Here is a 17,622-nt window from a genome sequence, read left to right as displayed (position 1 = left end):
TGTACAGTTTACACTGCCATGCTGTCTTCGTTTTAAAAACCCCTGCCAAACCTTAAACTCCCCTTTTATTACATAAAAGTAACCCCTAAAGTTGGCCTAGGTAGCCCGTAGGGCAGGGTGCTGGGTAATCAAAAGGTAGGGCATGTAATTTTATGTTTTGAATGTCCTTGTAGTGAAAAACACCCAGATTTGTTTTTCACTACACTTATTACATTTACAAGCTATAATTACTGTTTGAGCAGGAATAGATCTGTCATGTTTCATATCACTGTAATTGTAATGATGAATCTTCTTTACTCGTAAAGATGAATTTATCATTATCCTTTTAAAAATGTCACTTTTAGAAAGATGGCCTTTTTCTGCTCTTAACTCTGTGTGCCTGCATCCTGTCGCCAATATACATTTGGGGTTGTTGACAGTGGGTTTTGTGCATTCCCTCTAGACAACCACACACAAAGGGAGCTTAGTTGTGACTGAGTGGCTATCTACATCCTGATGGCCCATCCAGGGCAGGATGGAAGGGAGGAACTGACAGCTGCACCTGAATAGGTTATGTCCTGTCCCCACACAAAGGGCTGCATACCTCCCTGGAGTGAGTCTGGAGCCAGAGTTAGGAGGGAGCCCCTCTGTGCACATCAAAGCCCCTCTTTGAAGTCACAACCCCTTCAAAGTACTGGGTCTCTGACCCTCCAATCAGACACTATTGAACCTATGAAGAACTCTGCCCGGAGGAAGGACTGCTGTGCTTCTACATGGACTAGCACTCTGCTGAACTGCTTCTCTAGAGGAACTGCTATTCTGCTGTGCTACCCTGCTGCCTGCTACTCTCTGCCCTGCTGAGGAAGGACTGGACCCATCTCACTTGAACCCAGAGTGACTACAAGGGCATGCTGCCTCACCCCCTGTTCTAAGTCTCAGAGACATCAAAGACTTCTTATCCACCTACAACAGCACCTGGACTTTGCTTGCTGCAATTCTTCCCATGCTAGGTGGTGCTAATCCAGTCCTGGGTCTTAGGTGGTGGGTATAAAGTGCTGCTACTGCAAAAAATCTACGCATCAACAATTGTTGCACCGATCATACCCGGCACGACTCCCTCAATGCAGATGCATTGCTGCTGCTGCATGGACCGTGCATCGCTTCAGTTGCCAATGCATCACCTATGTCCCGCGGGTCAAAGACTATGCATCACCTTTGATCCAGCGGTTTAATGCCGACACATCTCCTCTTTGCTTCTTGCATCTCAACTCCGTCAACGACGCATCCTAGGTACTTTTTCTGTGGGCCAAGGTTGGTCCTTGTATAAGACCCGTGCTCCATCGTGGTCGGCCTGACCTTTTGGATTTTCCTCGGTAAAGCGGGTCCAGATGTACCTGGTTGATGCTGTAAGCTTTTAGTCACCATCCTTTCTTTCATTCTTTCAAAATTCATATTTCGGGTTATAGTTATTGGAGTTTTGTCAGTTTAGTCTTGTTTTTCATAAAAATACAAAAGCTATTATTATAAACTGCTGTGGAGACTTTTTGTGGTGTTTTCAGTAGGTTACAGTTTGAAGTGTTGCACAAATGCTTTACACAATGACTCTTAAGTTAAGCCTTCCTGCTCTGTGCAAGCTACCAGCAAGTGAGTAAAGGTTAATTTATGGTGTACATTTGGCATACCCTGACTAGGACTGTGATTCCTTCTTGGACTGGGTGCAAACCTCTGCCAACCAGAAACCAATTTCCAACACTTACCCTGACAAGGATTGTGGTTGCAGCTTGACCGGGGCATACACCCCAGTCAACCAACAACCCAATGTCTTGACACCTAGTGATTATTAATATTATTTCTGGTACTTGTGAGTGTTGTAAATGACCATCTTTTGTATGGTTTTTCTGCTCGATGTTTGCCATTTTTACTGAACCAGGACAATTGGACTCAGCATACTTTGCTCCTGCTAATCACTGCTAAAGTGTTTGTGTTCTCTCACTGAAAGATGGTAAAATTGACATACACATACATGGCATACTTAACTTAATTATAAATCCCTAGTTTATGGTACTATATGTACTCAGGGCCTGTACATTAAATGCTACATGAGCTGTAGCACTCTTTATGGCAACCTCCAAAGCAGCACTGTAAAATATGTCTCCAGGCCAGCCCTTGTAGACCGTGTGTGCTGTTTTAAACTGCCACTTCGCCCAGACAAAATAAACCTTTTTGCCAGGTCTAAACCTTTTCTTTTAGTGCATATAAGTCACCCATAAGTAGGACCCAATGCTGGCCCTCCCATAGGAAAACACTGGGTTGCATAATTTTTTCAGTTTGAGAGCACTAAAATTGCGATTGAAAGACTCATTTGATAGTAATTTAAAATCCAACTTAATGGTCAAGCCAGGTTTCATGTTACCATTTTAGACGTTACACTTTTACAAAGTTGTCCTTTCTTTGTCTAGGTCAAATTTGCCTTTCTGCTAGTATGCAGTGTCAACTAATTGTTAATGGCTCTCCTATGGTGTGATATGTATTGTTCTGAGACAAAAGACAAAAGACCTGGGTAAAAAGATCTTGGAGTTGTGTCCAGCCCCTTTTTGAGCTTTAAAGATTGCCTGCCCTGTTACTGGTAGATGTAGCTCACACTTAGGTCTGTCTCCATTTGTGTTCCTAGTGGCTGCTCCAGAACTAATTTGGAGTGACAACAAGAAAGGGTTTGCCCATTATCTTAACCACACCTCTCAGTGGGCACAGGTTGCGCTGGCCAGGGGAAGAAGGGTTCTGCCATATTGGATTTAGGTGTAGAAGGGCACTGTGGGATAACGTACAGCAAAATGCACAGAATGTGCTGCACATGTGGGTAGAAAAACCCCTGGGTACTTTTACCTCATTGGTTAGGGAGTGAGCAGGTGTTTTTCCCCACCCACAGTAACCCTCTCAGAACATTCCTGGACTGGTGATTCAAAAAGACTGCACCGCTGTCTGACAAACCTGAAGGAAGACTGGACCTGCATACCTGGAACCCAGAACCCCATAATTGAATGCAAGGGTAAGTTGGTTGGCCTCCTCTGTCAGCTACAGGGACATAACCAACTTCCAAGGGCCTTTCTTGTAACAGCCCGGCTGACCAGTTCCAACTGGACCTGCCCTGGACCCTGCTGCTGGCCTCTGCTGGAGTTTTTCTTGATTACCAAGTGCTGTCCCCAATGTCCTGGACTCTTGGATGGTGTCATAGTTTCCTGAAATCTGCAGCAGCAAATCTGATTCAGTGGGACTTCGCGGATAAGGTGTCTGGCCTTGTGGAGCTCTCTTCAGCTACAGCCTGCAGCATTCCCGCTCCGGAAGAATCCGAGCTCTAAAAAGGTAAATCCAAAAGTAGAAATCTTCACTAGATGAAGGTGCTAAAAGTACTCGCCCAGCAAGGTCCCTTTTCTAAGCATGAAATTCTTCCACTTGGAGCTTTCTCATGAAAAGTGAACAGCTTCACCAAGACCTCGTCCAGTGGCTATCCAATGACTTGGAGCCCTCTTTGGCTACAGTCTGCTGCTTTGCCCCACCAAAGATTTTTTACTTCCATTCCAAAGACTATGCCTTAAACTTTTCACCTTGACAAACATGGTCCCTTTATCTGACCAGAGCTCCATTGCGGTTTGCCTTAACTTTTGACTTTCCCGATCAAGTGAAACCAGAAGACCATAATTGGCACTTAGCGCTTTTTAATGATAATTTGAACCTTAACTTTAAAAATGCATAACTCTTATTCTATTTATTTTATTTTTGTCATTACTTTTTTTGTGCAGTATTTTCATTTTATTACAGTTTGAGAACTTCATACGTACTTTACACATGGCCTCTAAGTTAAGCCTGACTGTTTTTGTACCAAGCTACCGGAAAGTTAAGCACAGGTTTATTTAATCCCTTTTTCTGCTACTGGGAGTGGGTTCTTGGTGAAAAACAGTGAGTACATGAGTGAGTACATGAGTAAGTGAGAGTCTTAGGTGAGCTGGTGATTGAGTATCTGGTAAGGAAGTGAGTTATTGTGTGCCATTGCTAATTTCATTTGAGTGATTTGGCCTTGTTGAGCTGGTGTGAGTGGATATTTAGTGACAGTGTATGCACATCAAACAAAAATACCATATTGTGGCACATAATAGCGGGCAAATGGTTGTATATTGTGCAAGCTATGCATTGGCAATCAAAATGCAGTACAATTACAGAACACCAATCCTTTGATAATGTGACAATTCAAAGAATTTCTAACAAGCTGTGTTGAGGACAATAGGTCTGACTTATGACTGAGTAAATTAAATGCTCGTTCAATATTGCAAATACTCAAAAACAGCAGGGGAGCCTCACTATTAAATCTTTCACCTAAATATGGCAAGTGGGGCACATCAGTGTAATCTCACAGTCCCCTACTGATCTTGTTGCATATGTTGAGTGTACTTGCCACCATGAAAGCTTTGCTGGCGAATGTATCTGTTTGTGTGACAAATCCACTTTTCTGTTCACTAATTCTCATTGCGATGTAGTCTGGTGCCATGATGGATTGTCCTGCTAGAATTAGAATATGTATAACCACCTAAGAAGATTCCCTGTCATTTCTGCCTTTGGTGGTGTATTTCCTCACTGCTTAATTTGTAAAAGAATAAATGCCAGGGCTTATATTTTTGCTCAGAAACACATGGCCACCGCTACTGAGAATCATGGGTGCCAAATATCGAGACCGCCTGGTCTTGATTTCAACTCATGTTTCTTTCACCCCCCACCCTAAACCCCTGGCCCCTTTATCTCACTCTAGCAGGTTCTTCTTTTAATCCCTGCTTGCTTCCTTTGCCATTTTTCCCTCTCTTTTACTTCATACATTTTTTGCCCTTTTATGCCCTTCTCTATACTGTGTTTTGACATTATGTAAAACAAATCTAGGTCCCCAAAAAATAGTGCTGGGGGACCCACCTGCAACTACATGCTCAAATTAAACATTTGTCACAACAACTAATTTTTTTAAGTTATTTTGAAGCAAAAGTTCCACTGTCGCATTTCAGATTACAAATTCTTCTTTTGATGTCAAAATGTGGCACATTTAATAAATATAACACTGAAAAATCAGGTCTAAACTAATAGATTTTGTGAGATTCTCACTGTTAAACTGATATGAAATGATCACTTGTCTGAATAAATATAAAAAAGATGTATACCAGTGATGAATTGCAATGTTAAAAAGCCAGACTTTGGCTACAAAACAACTTTATGGCGGAAGGTGTCGGTGCTCAACATATTCCACTGCTTTTCAGAGCTGGTATTTCAGTTTGCAAGTAGTGAACATTGCTTTTGGCATTGACTGATGACATCACAACCAAGAAATGTTGCTCATTTGCCAATTGGAGAGTATCCATGCCAGACATTGAGATCTATCTGTCGTGCACTCACCTGGTCCCAACTGTGGAGACAACACTGGAAACAATGCCTAGCCCATTCAAGGAATGAAAACTTCCTAAACAAAGCTTGGTCATTGGGGAGATAAGGTGGTTGGGATAAAATTATAAAAGATAGACTTGAGTTACTGGATCTTCTTTGCAGCTGTGCAACACTGGTACTAGGATGTGTTACTTCTGAGACCTACATTTGTGCACTGAACCAGATACCTTGGTTTGGCGATGACGCAATGCACTGAAAATAACTAGAGGAGGGAGTTACCATTTATATACTAACAGGGCGCTACATACAATGACCATACATTAACTTCGGTGACAATCACGGAGCTCAAGTCTTTAAACCTTACTCACTAACAGTTCTAGCGGAAAGATTGCAGGAAGGGTCCAGAGAATAAACATAAAAGAGGGCATGGAGGAAAAAGTCTATAGTCTTTGAAGACCTGTTTACTGCTACAGGAGGATTTGTGCGCACTACCCTGATATCAAGTACTTAGCATAGTCCTTCCACATGACTGATGTTCGAAGAGATCTGGAGGCTTTGACTCAATCAGTCATGGGGAGTCTGGAGTAGTTTTGCAGGAGAGTGAGAGGAGGAAGACATCAAAGGAGCTGGAGCCATGGGAACCACAGATTCTGATGGACTTGAAGGAGACTGAAGCGTTTCTTGTTTCTGGCAGGATTCTACAGGTGAGTAAGAAGGATGAAGCTTATTCCGCTGGGAGCAAGGCGAAGCCACGATTGAAGGTTAGGCAGGGCTTATATAGCCTCTCATAGACTCAACGGATGTAGCTAGTTCACATGTGGCACGTGGGGCGCATGGCCATCTGGAAGGTTCTCAAACCTTGGGGAAAACATGTATTAGTACACCTTCCAGAATGGACAGGTGCAACTTGATGATCAGAGCCAAATAAATGGAAACAACTGCATTGTTTTCTCTTGAACTTGCATATTGGAAAACAACACCAAGACCCAGTACCAGCAGGAGTAAGGCTTGCCATTGGCTCATAAGATACTGGGGGAAGCTTGCCGGGATTCAATGGAAAATCACTTCAAGGCCCTAGTACCAGCAGCTGAAGATAATCAATTGGTTCACGGGTTCTGGGAGACCTGTCGCGTTCTAATCTAGGACCCTGATCGATACTGTGACCCTATGCCCCTATACGGCTATAATCCCTTTGTACCCCTATATTAGCATAACCAATCAAATGCAATATTCAGAAACTCGTCTCTGGCCTCACACGTTCAGAGCCACATTTCAGAATCACTTCCTCTGCAACTTCCTTTGCAGCTCATTAGTGCAAATGACACAGCAGAAGCCACTATCTAAGATTCCTAGATTACACTCCGAGTTCTTCAACAAGATAAAACTCTGTGGTATCGGGTTCCCAAGGCCTACATGCTCCGTAGATAACCCACTTACACTGAAAGAACTGTTGGCACGGAAACTGAAAAGTACAAAGAACAAGTTTATTAAGACCCCATGGGGTGGTGGTACATTCCTACAGCACCCTTCGGCAATGCAAGAAGTATCACACTGAACAGTGGTGTGATTAGATCTTTTATACAGTTTACAGGTAATAAAAAGATAGGCGGTACGTGGTTACAGAGCTTTATGTACATATATGGTCATTTTTGGAACACAGCCAACTCATGGGAGGGGTTACAACCCCTCTGGTCAGTTTGGTGGCACATTCCTGAGGGGTGACTGGTCAGTTGGAACTGCGCATGTGTGGGCTTGACCGTAGCTAAAAACAGCCTGTTGCTGGGCAGAGTCGAGTGGCCAGTAGTACAGACAACGGACTAAAGGGCATGCTGACCATGAGGCGGCTCATTCTCTAAAATGGCCGCCGTACCATACAAAATGGCGTTTTCTAATATGGCCAAGTTAAGGGAAAAAACGTGTAGCACAGCTAAGCGCTAACTCGGCCATTGTCAAATTACGACAGACGACCCTTTTAGCGTTTAGCTGAAGCTACCTTATAATGGACGTAGTCGGGATGTTCATCTTTAATATCAATTAGCATCATTTGAGCTACTTCTTTATGAAGCATCATTTTGTTTTGAGCAAGAGCTCGCCTTGATGGTATGCAAGCCGATAAGCACATGGAACATAAGGCTGGGCCACATTGTATACATAAACTAACAGAGAACAGTATCCCAACAATAATACATAGAATCGTCAGCAGTTTCCCACCCCAGGTGGTAAGCATAGACCAGAACCACCCTGAAAGAGTCCAAGTTCCATTGTCCGGGTGTATTTCAGCTGCTATTTTGTGCAATTTCGAAATGGCATCATAAACAGAGGGCGAATTATCTGGTACATACACACAGCAGCTACTTCCGATGATTCTACATGCCCCCCCATGTTCAGCTAGAACCACATCTAGAACCATACGGTTCTGGAGCGTAACAATCCTAGAAATTTGGAGTTCTTCTGTTATGTTCCCCAATGCAATAGCAGTATCATTGGCTACAGCCTCAACAACACGGGTCAACCGTCGAATTTTCCGGCTATTCAATGCAGCCCCCACAAAGGAAAACAGTCCCAAATTAAAGTCCACATATTGCTGCAAGGCAGTATCAGTCTGATCGATGTCATCTAAGATCACGGCACGCTTAACACGATTTAGTACAAAATCATGGTAAAGGATGTAGTCATTATGGTACATTGGTGGGGCGATGAATACAGGGGGCAACACAAACGATACATAACATGTGCCTAACCAACCTAAAGGGAGCTGATGGTAACCTTTATTGCCACAAATAAAGTATGTATTTCGGGATGCCACAAATGATATGCCGTTTGGACTGTCAAATGTAAGTGTAGTGTTACATTCACTTTTCCCCACCGGGATCGTACCTTTATTACGAATGCAAAGGTCTGCCTTAGTAGTAATAACCTTAATAACATGTGTACTGGACATATTAATGTCCCTTTGATTACTGTAAACACGAGGTGCAGACACATTGTCGGGGCGGTACTCTTCCCATTCAAATCGAGTACCCTCAGCTCGTGGATACCCATCTCGATCATGGTAACAGACTTTGTTCAAACGGAAGAGCACCCCCCCTTTCGTTGGCCATCGCAAGGTGAAAAGAAGAGTGTACCAGGCGTTACAGGAACCATTATGCGAAAATGGGAGTGGAATGAGCGGAGTGCCCCCTTTCTTCTGATGCCCAGGCAACATCCCACACACCCAACAGTTTGAAGTGTTCGTCATATTGTGAGTATGATGCAAAATCTGAATGAAACTATTGTTCAAGTAAGTCTGTCGGTGCCGTTCTTCATGGTAAGGCAGAGTGAAGTGAAAATGTTCAGATGGAGCCGGGGTAGTCGGCAGCAAATGTTCTCGTACAGGCACCACAAGTTCTACTACCCAGGCTACTACCGCTATCACCACAATTGTCAAGACAAACGGGATGGCACCAAGTATTCTTTTGTCTCGTGATGCAGAAAACGCCATAGTTCAAAAAGTTCACAATGTCTCAAATGTATACCTAAAAAAGAAAAATACGGTGCTGAGCTCCGAGGTAGCCGTTGTTTTCTTCTCCGGGGTCAAGACGGGTGTCGCTACTCTTGGCAGAACTGATCCCCCCCCCCTTGAGATTCCCGGCTTCCGTTTCACAAACCCCAGAGCGGTAACCAACCAGTCTCGAAAACCCCCCCAAAAAATCTTCTCCTTATCGTGGCCGCAGATCGTACCGCTGTCGTCCAGAAACAGTGTGGTCCGGGAAGGCTCTCTCGACTTCGGCCGAAGTCACAGCTGGGCTCTTTTCTTTATCCAGAATCTCCTTGTAGTCAGTCAGCACGGTAGGATTCACCAGGTCCGGAGAGACACGCCGGCAGTGAGTTGAGTGTATCCACCGCTTTCTGTTGGTCACTCGTACGGCTGTTCGGGTAGCCAGGAGAACCTGCTCGGGGCCACGCCACCTCGGTTCCAAGCTGTTTGCCCTCTCAAACGATCTGACCATCACGAAATCCCCAGGACGGAGATTGTGAGCCTCTCCAGTAGAATTATCAGGGAGCGCTTCTCGAACCTGTTGATGAATAGAAAGTAAATCATTTGTTAATCATGCCAAATAGTCATTCATCATTATACACGGCACATCATGTATCAATCGTGGCTTAGGCACTCCCCATATATTCATAGGCCTTCCAAACACCACTTCATACGGTGTGAGGCCTGTTCGAGAGTGGGGCACTGATCTAAGAGAGAGCAATGCTAGCGGCAAGGCATCCGGCCACTTTAATGACGTGGACGCCACAATCTTAGCCAGTTTCAGCTTCAACGTAGCATTGTACCGCTCAACAAGACCTGCTGACTGAGGGTGGAACACAGCATGGAACTTCTGCTGGATCCCTAACCCCTTCAGCACATACTCTACAATTATCCCAACAAAATGAGGCCCATTATCGCTCCACAAAAATTTGCAAACTCCAAAGCGAGGAAAGTACTCCTTAAGCAACACCTTAGCTGTTGTTAAAGCTGTATTATCTTTCGTGGGGAAGGCCTCAACCCATTTGCTAAAAGCGCATACCACCACTAGGATATACTTAAGGTTATTGCAGCGCTCAAGCTGGATGTAATCCATTTGGAGTACCTCAAATGGTGCAGAAGGTGGAACGAACCCTCCTTTCGGAGTATGGGTCCCTTTCGCAGGATTGTGTTGTAAACATATCAGACAGGTCTGCACTACTCTCTTGGCTGTATTGGCAATCTCGGGATGCTCCCAAACTCGTGATAACAATCGAGTGATCGCAAGAGCTCCCACATGTGCTAATCCGTGAGTCATCTGAACCATCGCTTGCAAGTAAGCTGCAGACAATTTCCATTTCTCCATGTCTTTGCTTCTCCAACAACCCTCATCATCTAGCACCCCATCTGCTGCCCATGCCGCAAGTTCTGCTTCAGTCGCTGACTTTTGGATATCTAGTATCTCCGCTCTAGCATCGTACCATCGCTCCGCTTGTGATTTTGTTACGTACATGGGGGAGTCAGTTCGGGACATAGCTGTTTGTCTCTCTATACTGTCCACAAAAGCATTTCCTTGACCCACTTTATCAGTGATCTTTTTATGGGCACTGCATTTAATGATCGCTACTTTCTTTGGACAAAGCAACGCGTTTAGGAGATCACGCACCAGTTCTCCGTGCATAATGTGTACTCCATGAGAAGTCAAAAACCCACGTTCTCTCCAGAGTAGCCCGAAGTCGTGTGCTACTCCGAAGGCGTACCGGCTGTCTGTGTATATGTTCACACATAGGCCAGCACTCAATTCGCAGGCTCTCGTCAAAGCTATCAGCTCTGCTGCCTGAGCTGATTTTTGTGGTATTTGTGCTGTTTCTACCACTGTCTTAAGTGTCGTGATCGAATATGCTGCGGAAGTCGTGCCATCTGGCAGCCTCAAACATGATCCATCAACCCACAGCTCCCAATCCACATCTGCAAGTCGACACGACCCTTTGTCTGTTCCTCGGTCAGAAAAACACAATCATTATGTTTGTCTTCCTGACCCTCCTCAACCGGATAGGGCAATAAAGTGGCAGGGTTCAGGGCAGCACATCTTTTCAGTGTGATGTGTGGCGCCAAAAGTGTAAGCTCATATCCTGTTAAACGTGCACTGGTAAGATATTGAGTCTTTGTTTGATTTAACAGGGCATCTACTGCGTGGGGAACTAACACCAACAATTTGTGCGATAAAACTATTCCCTCACTTTGTCGTAGAGCTACTGCTGTTGCTGCGACTGCTCGGAAACACCCAGGTAACCCTCGTGCTACAGGATCAAGAATAGCCTGGCTGTAGATACTCGGACTCTCAGTGTAACCTTGAGGAACATGACAAAATCTATACGATTTATTATTTAACGTAAAACCAAATAAGTATCTGCTATCGGGATGGATGGGAATGGAAAAGAACGCATTTTTCAGGTCGATGACACTAAAGGTCGTCGCCGTTGGGGGGACCAATGTAAGCAATGTCGTTATATCAGACACCACCGGGTATTGGGGAATGACAATTTTGTTAATTTCTCTCAAATCAATAATAAATCGATAGACCTTGTCGTCAGTATCTTTCTTAAGGATTGGAAGAATAGGGCTATTGCAAACATTATAGGGGACTTCCTCCACTACCCCTGCAATGATCAGATCTTGGACAATGTGTGTCAAAGCAATTTCACCTTCCCTGGAGATCTTATACTGCGGTACATGTGGCAAAAGCGCTCCCTCCTTTACAGTAATGCGAATAGGTGGAATAAGCATCTGTCCCACATCCGTATCCGAGGTCGCCCACAACGTATGAGGGAGAGAGGCTAATGCTTCACATTCTTGTATAGTAAAAAATCTGTCTGAATCTGGATAGTTATCATTCAAAATAACTCGCACTCCCTCCGGAGCGCAACGTATCGTCGCTCGAAAATATTTGAGCAAATCAATACCCAGGATATTATCTGGGGTATAAGGTGACAACAAAAATTGGCCAAAACTGAAAAATTTATCGACACAAAGTGCAAGAGGCTTCGATAATGGGCTGGGAGTGGGTGTGCCATCAAACCCAATACATGTAATCATATCGCCAGACAGGGGAGCCCTCGGAACCAAGTTTTTAGACAAAGCGCTACGAGTAGCTCCTGTGTCGACTAGAAACTGATCAGTAGAACCCAGGATGCCCGCTGATACATATGGACCACTCTGATCTACTGGCACTTCAACTGATTCCGTACCCCATCCTACGCAATCCTATGCATGTACATAATCCTGATGCTCCACATTCTCGCCCTCCGATATCTGGTACTGGTTCCGTCTATCAAAGGTATTACGCTCATCCTGGCCACGGCCCCTCTCCTCAAACCTGCTACGATCACCTCCACTACCTCTCGCCCCCGAATAACTTCCCCTCGACCGTCCACCTCCACGACCACGCTGACTACGCTGCTCACGAAGTACCGGGCAATCATCAGCCCAATGCCCAAACTCCTTACAATAGGCACATTGATCCTCCGCTATATCCGTACGCCCGTACGACGCATTACCCCCTCCTCGTCTGCCTCTATCATTACCTCTAGATTGCGTTCCCCGAACCTGCGCCCACATCACCTTTGTTTTCAATTCCTTCGCTTTCTTATCAATACTTTCCTTAGCCTCCAATTCCTGCCGCTCATAATACTGAGCCATAGTTAACAAAGATGCAGGGGTCGCCGTGGCCCAGGAACTTTCACTCGATTTTAATCTTTTGGCAATCTCCGGTAGGAGATTAGCCACGTACTTATCTACAAACAAATGTCTACCCGTATCGTCTGTTAACGATTGACCACTGTAATCATGAAATGCCTCTTCAAAGCGTGTAAAGAAATCTGATACCGTTTCATCTGACTTTTGTTTGCGCAAAGCTAACATGGTCCAATCAATCTTTTTAGAAGGAACAAGCGTTTTTAGTTTGGTTAAGATAGCCGCTGGGAGTTGTAGAATCAAATCGCACGGTTTACATGCAGGTTCTCTGTCTAAATCTGCCCGGTTTATTTCTTTCCACGTTCCCCCGAGCAGTGTTTCATCATTATTTTTACGAATCAATCTCCACATATCAGGCGGAAGAATTAACCCAAAAAATAGATCTATATCAACAAGAGTCATGACACAGGACGAAATAGCCCCTTCCACCCCTTCATAAAATGCTGCTGGATTTTTCCGAAGATCAGGCAAAGAATTTTTAAGCGCCATAACATCTGCTCTATTCCAAGGCGTATACACCCAATTATATATAAAATACCCCTTCGCATCCTTCGACATTTTATCCTCATCTGTACCCTCCCCCTTAGGGGGAACATACAGAGGTGCGGCTTCACGCATAGGCATAACATGCACGTTAGAATTCTTATCTGAACCCCGGAGAGAACACTCCTTAGACTGCTCAGTGGACTCCGGCCCGGACTCCTTATTCTTTTTCCGCTCGTCCCGCAATCTCGACGTCTCATCCCGCAGCTGGATCAGTTGCTTGTAAAAGGTATCGACATCTGCAAGATCAAATAAACCTTTATCCAAACTCTCACAATGAACTGACACAGCCTTAGGTTCTAACGTGTCCGAAAATTTACGGTACGTAGTAACAACTTCATCAGCCAAAGTAGCCAAAAAATACAGCAATTCTTGTTCTGTCCATTTACCCCTTTCGGCAACAACCTCAGTCAGAGTAACAAAATTTGTATTCACTTTACGGGCCCAACTACGCAAGTTCGCGGATTTCTCCGCAGAAAACCTGACACTGGACTTATCCCCTTTTCCTGGCTTATCCTGTCCTTCGTCGTCAGATTCTCCAGTCGGAGCCGTAGGCGAAACGTACGGAGGCGGTGATCGATCTAGTAATGAAAAATCATCAATTTCATTAGTAAGGACAGGATAAAGTGGTCGCCAAATAGGAAATTGACCGGTCGTTTGCAAATTTTGTTCCCGTTCCTCCCTTTCTTTCTTTTCCTGCGCCTCCTTTTCCTCAAGCTGTAAAGCCTTATCTCGAGCAGCCTTGCGCTGCTCCTTATCCGCCAAGGCAACTTCACGCTTCATACGTTCACGCACCGCTTTCTCCCACATTCTTACACAATCAAACATATTCTGTCTAGACCTACGTTGAAACAAACATTGCTCCACAAACTGAACCTTTCGCAAATCAAACGACCCATGTAGTGGCCATTACAATTCAGGATCTGTTTTGGTGTATTTATGCCATAATTTGCTGTACATTATAGGGGGAAGGCCAAATTTTATGTACATCTCACGATTTGGAGTTCCTTCTGGGGGAGCCGGCTGTGATTCCGCTAACCTAATTGAGGTACCATTTCCAAGACAGCACATCCCTCGGAGTGTGCTTAAAACAGGCATGTTCGAAAAATATCACGAAAGCGTGATACCGTATAAACTGGCACTTACAGTACTTCTCACAAATGTACCGCTCAGAGGAAAAAAAGAAAATTAGAGAAACATCTCTACATGCCTGCCTATGTGAAGTGCACCACACATATGATTCAAAGGTCACAAAGTCACAAATGTTAGCTAACTCAAATCATAGACACAAATCATAGAACTTCGGCAAGCGTCCGAAGACTACCATACCGATCGCAAATCATAGAACTTCAGTAAGCGTCCGTAGACTACCTTACCGATCACAAATCTTACCCAATTTCAAATATCCAGATTCCAACTGCCAAGGTCTTTAATCGAATCAGCCAAACAGGCACTGCACAGCAACGCAGGCGATCAGATCTCAGTCGGGAACCGGCGCCACCTGGAAGGTCAGATCAGAAGGAAAGGAAAAAACACCGTGGGTGCCAAGACTCGGGTCACTCCGTGGCAGCGTGCGCGTCCATGGCGAGTTTCCAAACCTTCGTCACGACCTCTCCTTCGGGCATCCGAGTCACCGATGAGTCCCTTCGTGGTCGCCAATTTGTGGTATCGGGTTCCCAAGGCCTACATGCTCCGTAGATAACCCACTTACACTGAAAGAACTGTTGGCACGGAAACTGAAAAGTACAAAGAACAAGTTTATTAAGACCCCATGGGGTGGTGGTACATTCCTACAGCACCCTTCGGCAATGCAAGAAGTATCACACCGAACAGTGGTGTGATTCGATCTTTTATACAGTTTACAGGTAATAAAAAGATAGGCGGTACGTGGTTACAGAGCTTTATGTACATATATGGTCATTTTTGGAACACAGCCAACTCATGGGAGGGGTTACAACCCCTCTGGTCAGTTTGGCGGCACATTCCTGAGGGGTGACTGGTCAGTTGGAACTGCGCATGTGTGGGCTTGACCGTAGCTAAAAATAGCCTGTTGCTGGGCAGAGTCGAGTGGCCAGTAGTACAGACAACGGACTAAAGGGCATGCTGACCACGAGGCGGCTCATTCTCTAAAATGGCCGCCGTACCATACAAAATGGCGTTTTCTGATATGGCCAAGTTAAGGGAAAAAACGTGTAGCACAGCTAAGCGCTAACTCGGCCATTGTCAAATTACGACAACTCAGCAACCTGGGAAAGCCCCGCTTGCTATGTTTTGATTAGTAATAGAACTCTAATGAGCACTGAGAGACGATCACTTCCTAGTGACATCTTTATTGACGTCTTATGTCCAAAAACTTACGTCAAACAAGGCACCTTTCAGGTATAAATATTACCAACGTTGCCTTAAGCAAATGCTAGCTGCCTCATAGACATTGCTGCCGTTATCGCTGCTGATGCTATCGCTGCGAACGAGCGAACAATGGTGTGGTGAACAGAGGAGCTGAACTGCCGTCCCTTGCAGAGCCCAGCAGATGCAACCAGCCAACGGACGCTGCCCCTCCTCCTCCTCTTTCACGCGCTGAGAAAGACGCTGTCTTTTCTCCTGCCGAGAAAATCCAGCTCCGGCGTTTCCAGCCTACTCTTGCGAGTGACTGGGATATCGAGTCCTGAAGGAGATACAAGCCCTCCAACATTCTATTCCAGAGGTATGGTGTTGACTAAACCCTTAGAGAGAATTCTTGAAGCAAACCCTGGCAAAACCAACTTAACTAAAGCTACTTACTTACTCCCCTTCCAAGTATTAGGCTTAGGTCAGGTACACTGGGGTAGGCGTAGTTAGAAGCACCAGTTGAGTACGTTAGTCAAATGTATATATGAATGTTTTATTCATTTTAAACCATTGTATGGCTAAGAAACCATATCAATGCTTTTACAGTATTATTTCGCAATCCTCATTTTACTGTACACACTTTTTATAATAACTAGTCTTGCAATTGTGGCAATTCATTTCTCTTGTATGAGAAGAAAGACTGTTCAATAAATAATACCTTTTATTGAAAACGCCCGTCTCTCTATTCTCTACATATTGTGAAAGTAATCTGCACAACAACTGACTGAGTAAAATAACTGTCTATTGTTTCACACGACTCTAGAGATTGACTCTTATCTGAGGAGCAAAGTTGTCATGTTGCACGGTTGTTGGAAAACTGAATCCCTTCTTGTCTGTACCAGGGAAGCTGATCACTTCCTATTCAGTCAAGAAAGTTTCCAGTGACCTCTGAGCTAGTTGGTAACAAACCCAATTAAGTTTAGCATAGTCAGTAGAGGCCTGGAAGATCCGCACTTCTACGTCGATACTACTGTTTATGTTATTCCAATGCGCAGGGTCTATTGGGAAAATAGGAACTACACTACAGACCCATGTAAAGCTTCAAGCACAAATGGTTTGACAGGTCTTTGGAAACATCATTCATGGCATTATGGCATGCCATAAAGCGCCATAGGATAAAGTAACATGAGCCCTGTGCGCTAGGGCCACATGAGGGGTTCATAACACTATTGAAATTAAATCTATCTGAGGTTTTACCACCCACCCATCAAAAATAAAAGAATGTCTGGCAAAGACACTGAGAAGGAGGCTGGGACCAGAAAAAGAAAACCTAAATGAACTTAAAATCTTGACAGGGGAGTGTGTTGGGCGCCATGAGAAACTGCTTGTCAAATCATCACTTACAGTGTCTAAATCACAAAATAGGACAATTCGAAAAGCAATGCAGGAAAATCAGCTCCGTTGAAGTGACACAGGGATCCATCAAAGAAATATGAAAGAGATGGTACAATCTCAGATAGAGGACAAAAGAGAAGGTGGCCAGCTACCTAAGTGAGGCAAGAGCAACTGGAGTAGGCCCCCCCATCCACCCCACCGTCCCTCCATCAACTTCAATAGAAGAATTGGTGCAAACTACTATGGAGCCTGAATCTATTTTTGGATTTAGTATAGTTGATACATCTGATGCTCCTGGAAACTCTCAAAGTAACTGTACCATTGCATTGCTGTCCAAATAATTTTTAAGGCTTTGTTAAAACAGTTATACCTTTAGACAACTAGCAAGGTTCTTGTGTCTCTAAATAGCAAATGTCTACAGCATAGTAGGTTAACATCAACATTTTGTGTACTTTCATAGTGCAATTTGCTAGATGTAGTTCAGAAAAATTAACATTGGGCACCATTCCAATACCTCATTTGAGCCAACAAACAAAAATATTTGAAACCATAGTTTACTTGATATTTAAAAAAGTTATTGTTACTCCATTTTCAACAGATATCCCTGCTCAAAGAAGTAATATTTCAGAAGACACGGGCCACGATGAAACTCAAATGCAACTTGATGACCCTTTTGATATTGGTAGCCAGGACACTAGACCCCATGTTGCAACTAT

This window comes from Lissotriton vulgaris, chromosome 1_1 (assembly GCF_964263255.1).
Source record: "Lissotriton vulgaris chromosome 1_1, aLisVul1.2, whole genome shotgun sequence".
Taxonomy (NCBI): Eukaryota; Metazoa; Chordata; class Amphibia; order Caudata; family Salamandridae; genus Lissotriton; species Lissotriton vulgaris.
The sequence above is the reverse complement of the archived record's forward strand: the minus strand, read 5'-3'. Positions refer to the sequence as shown.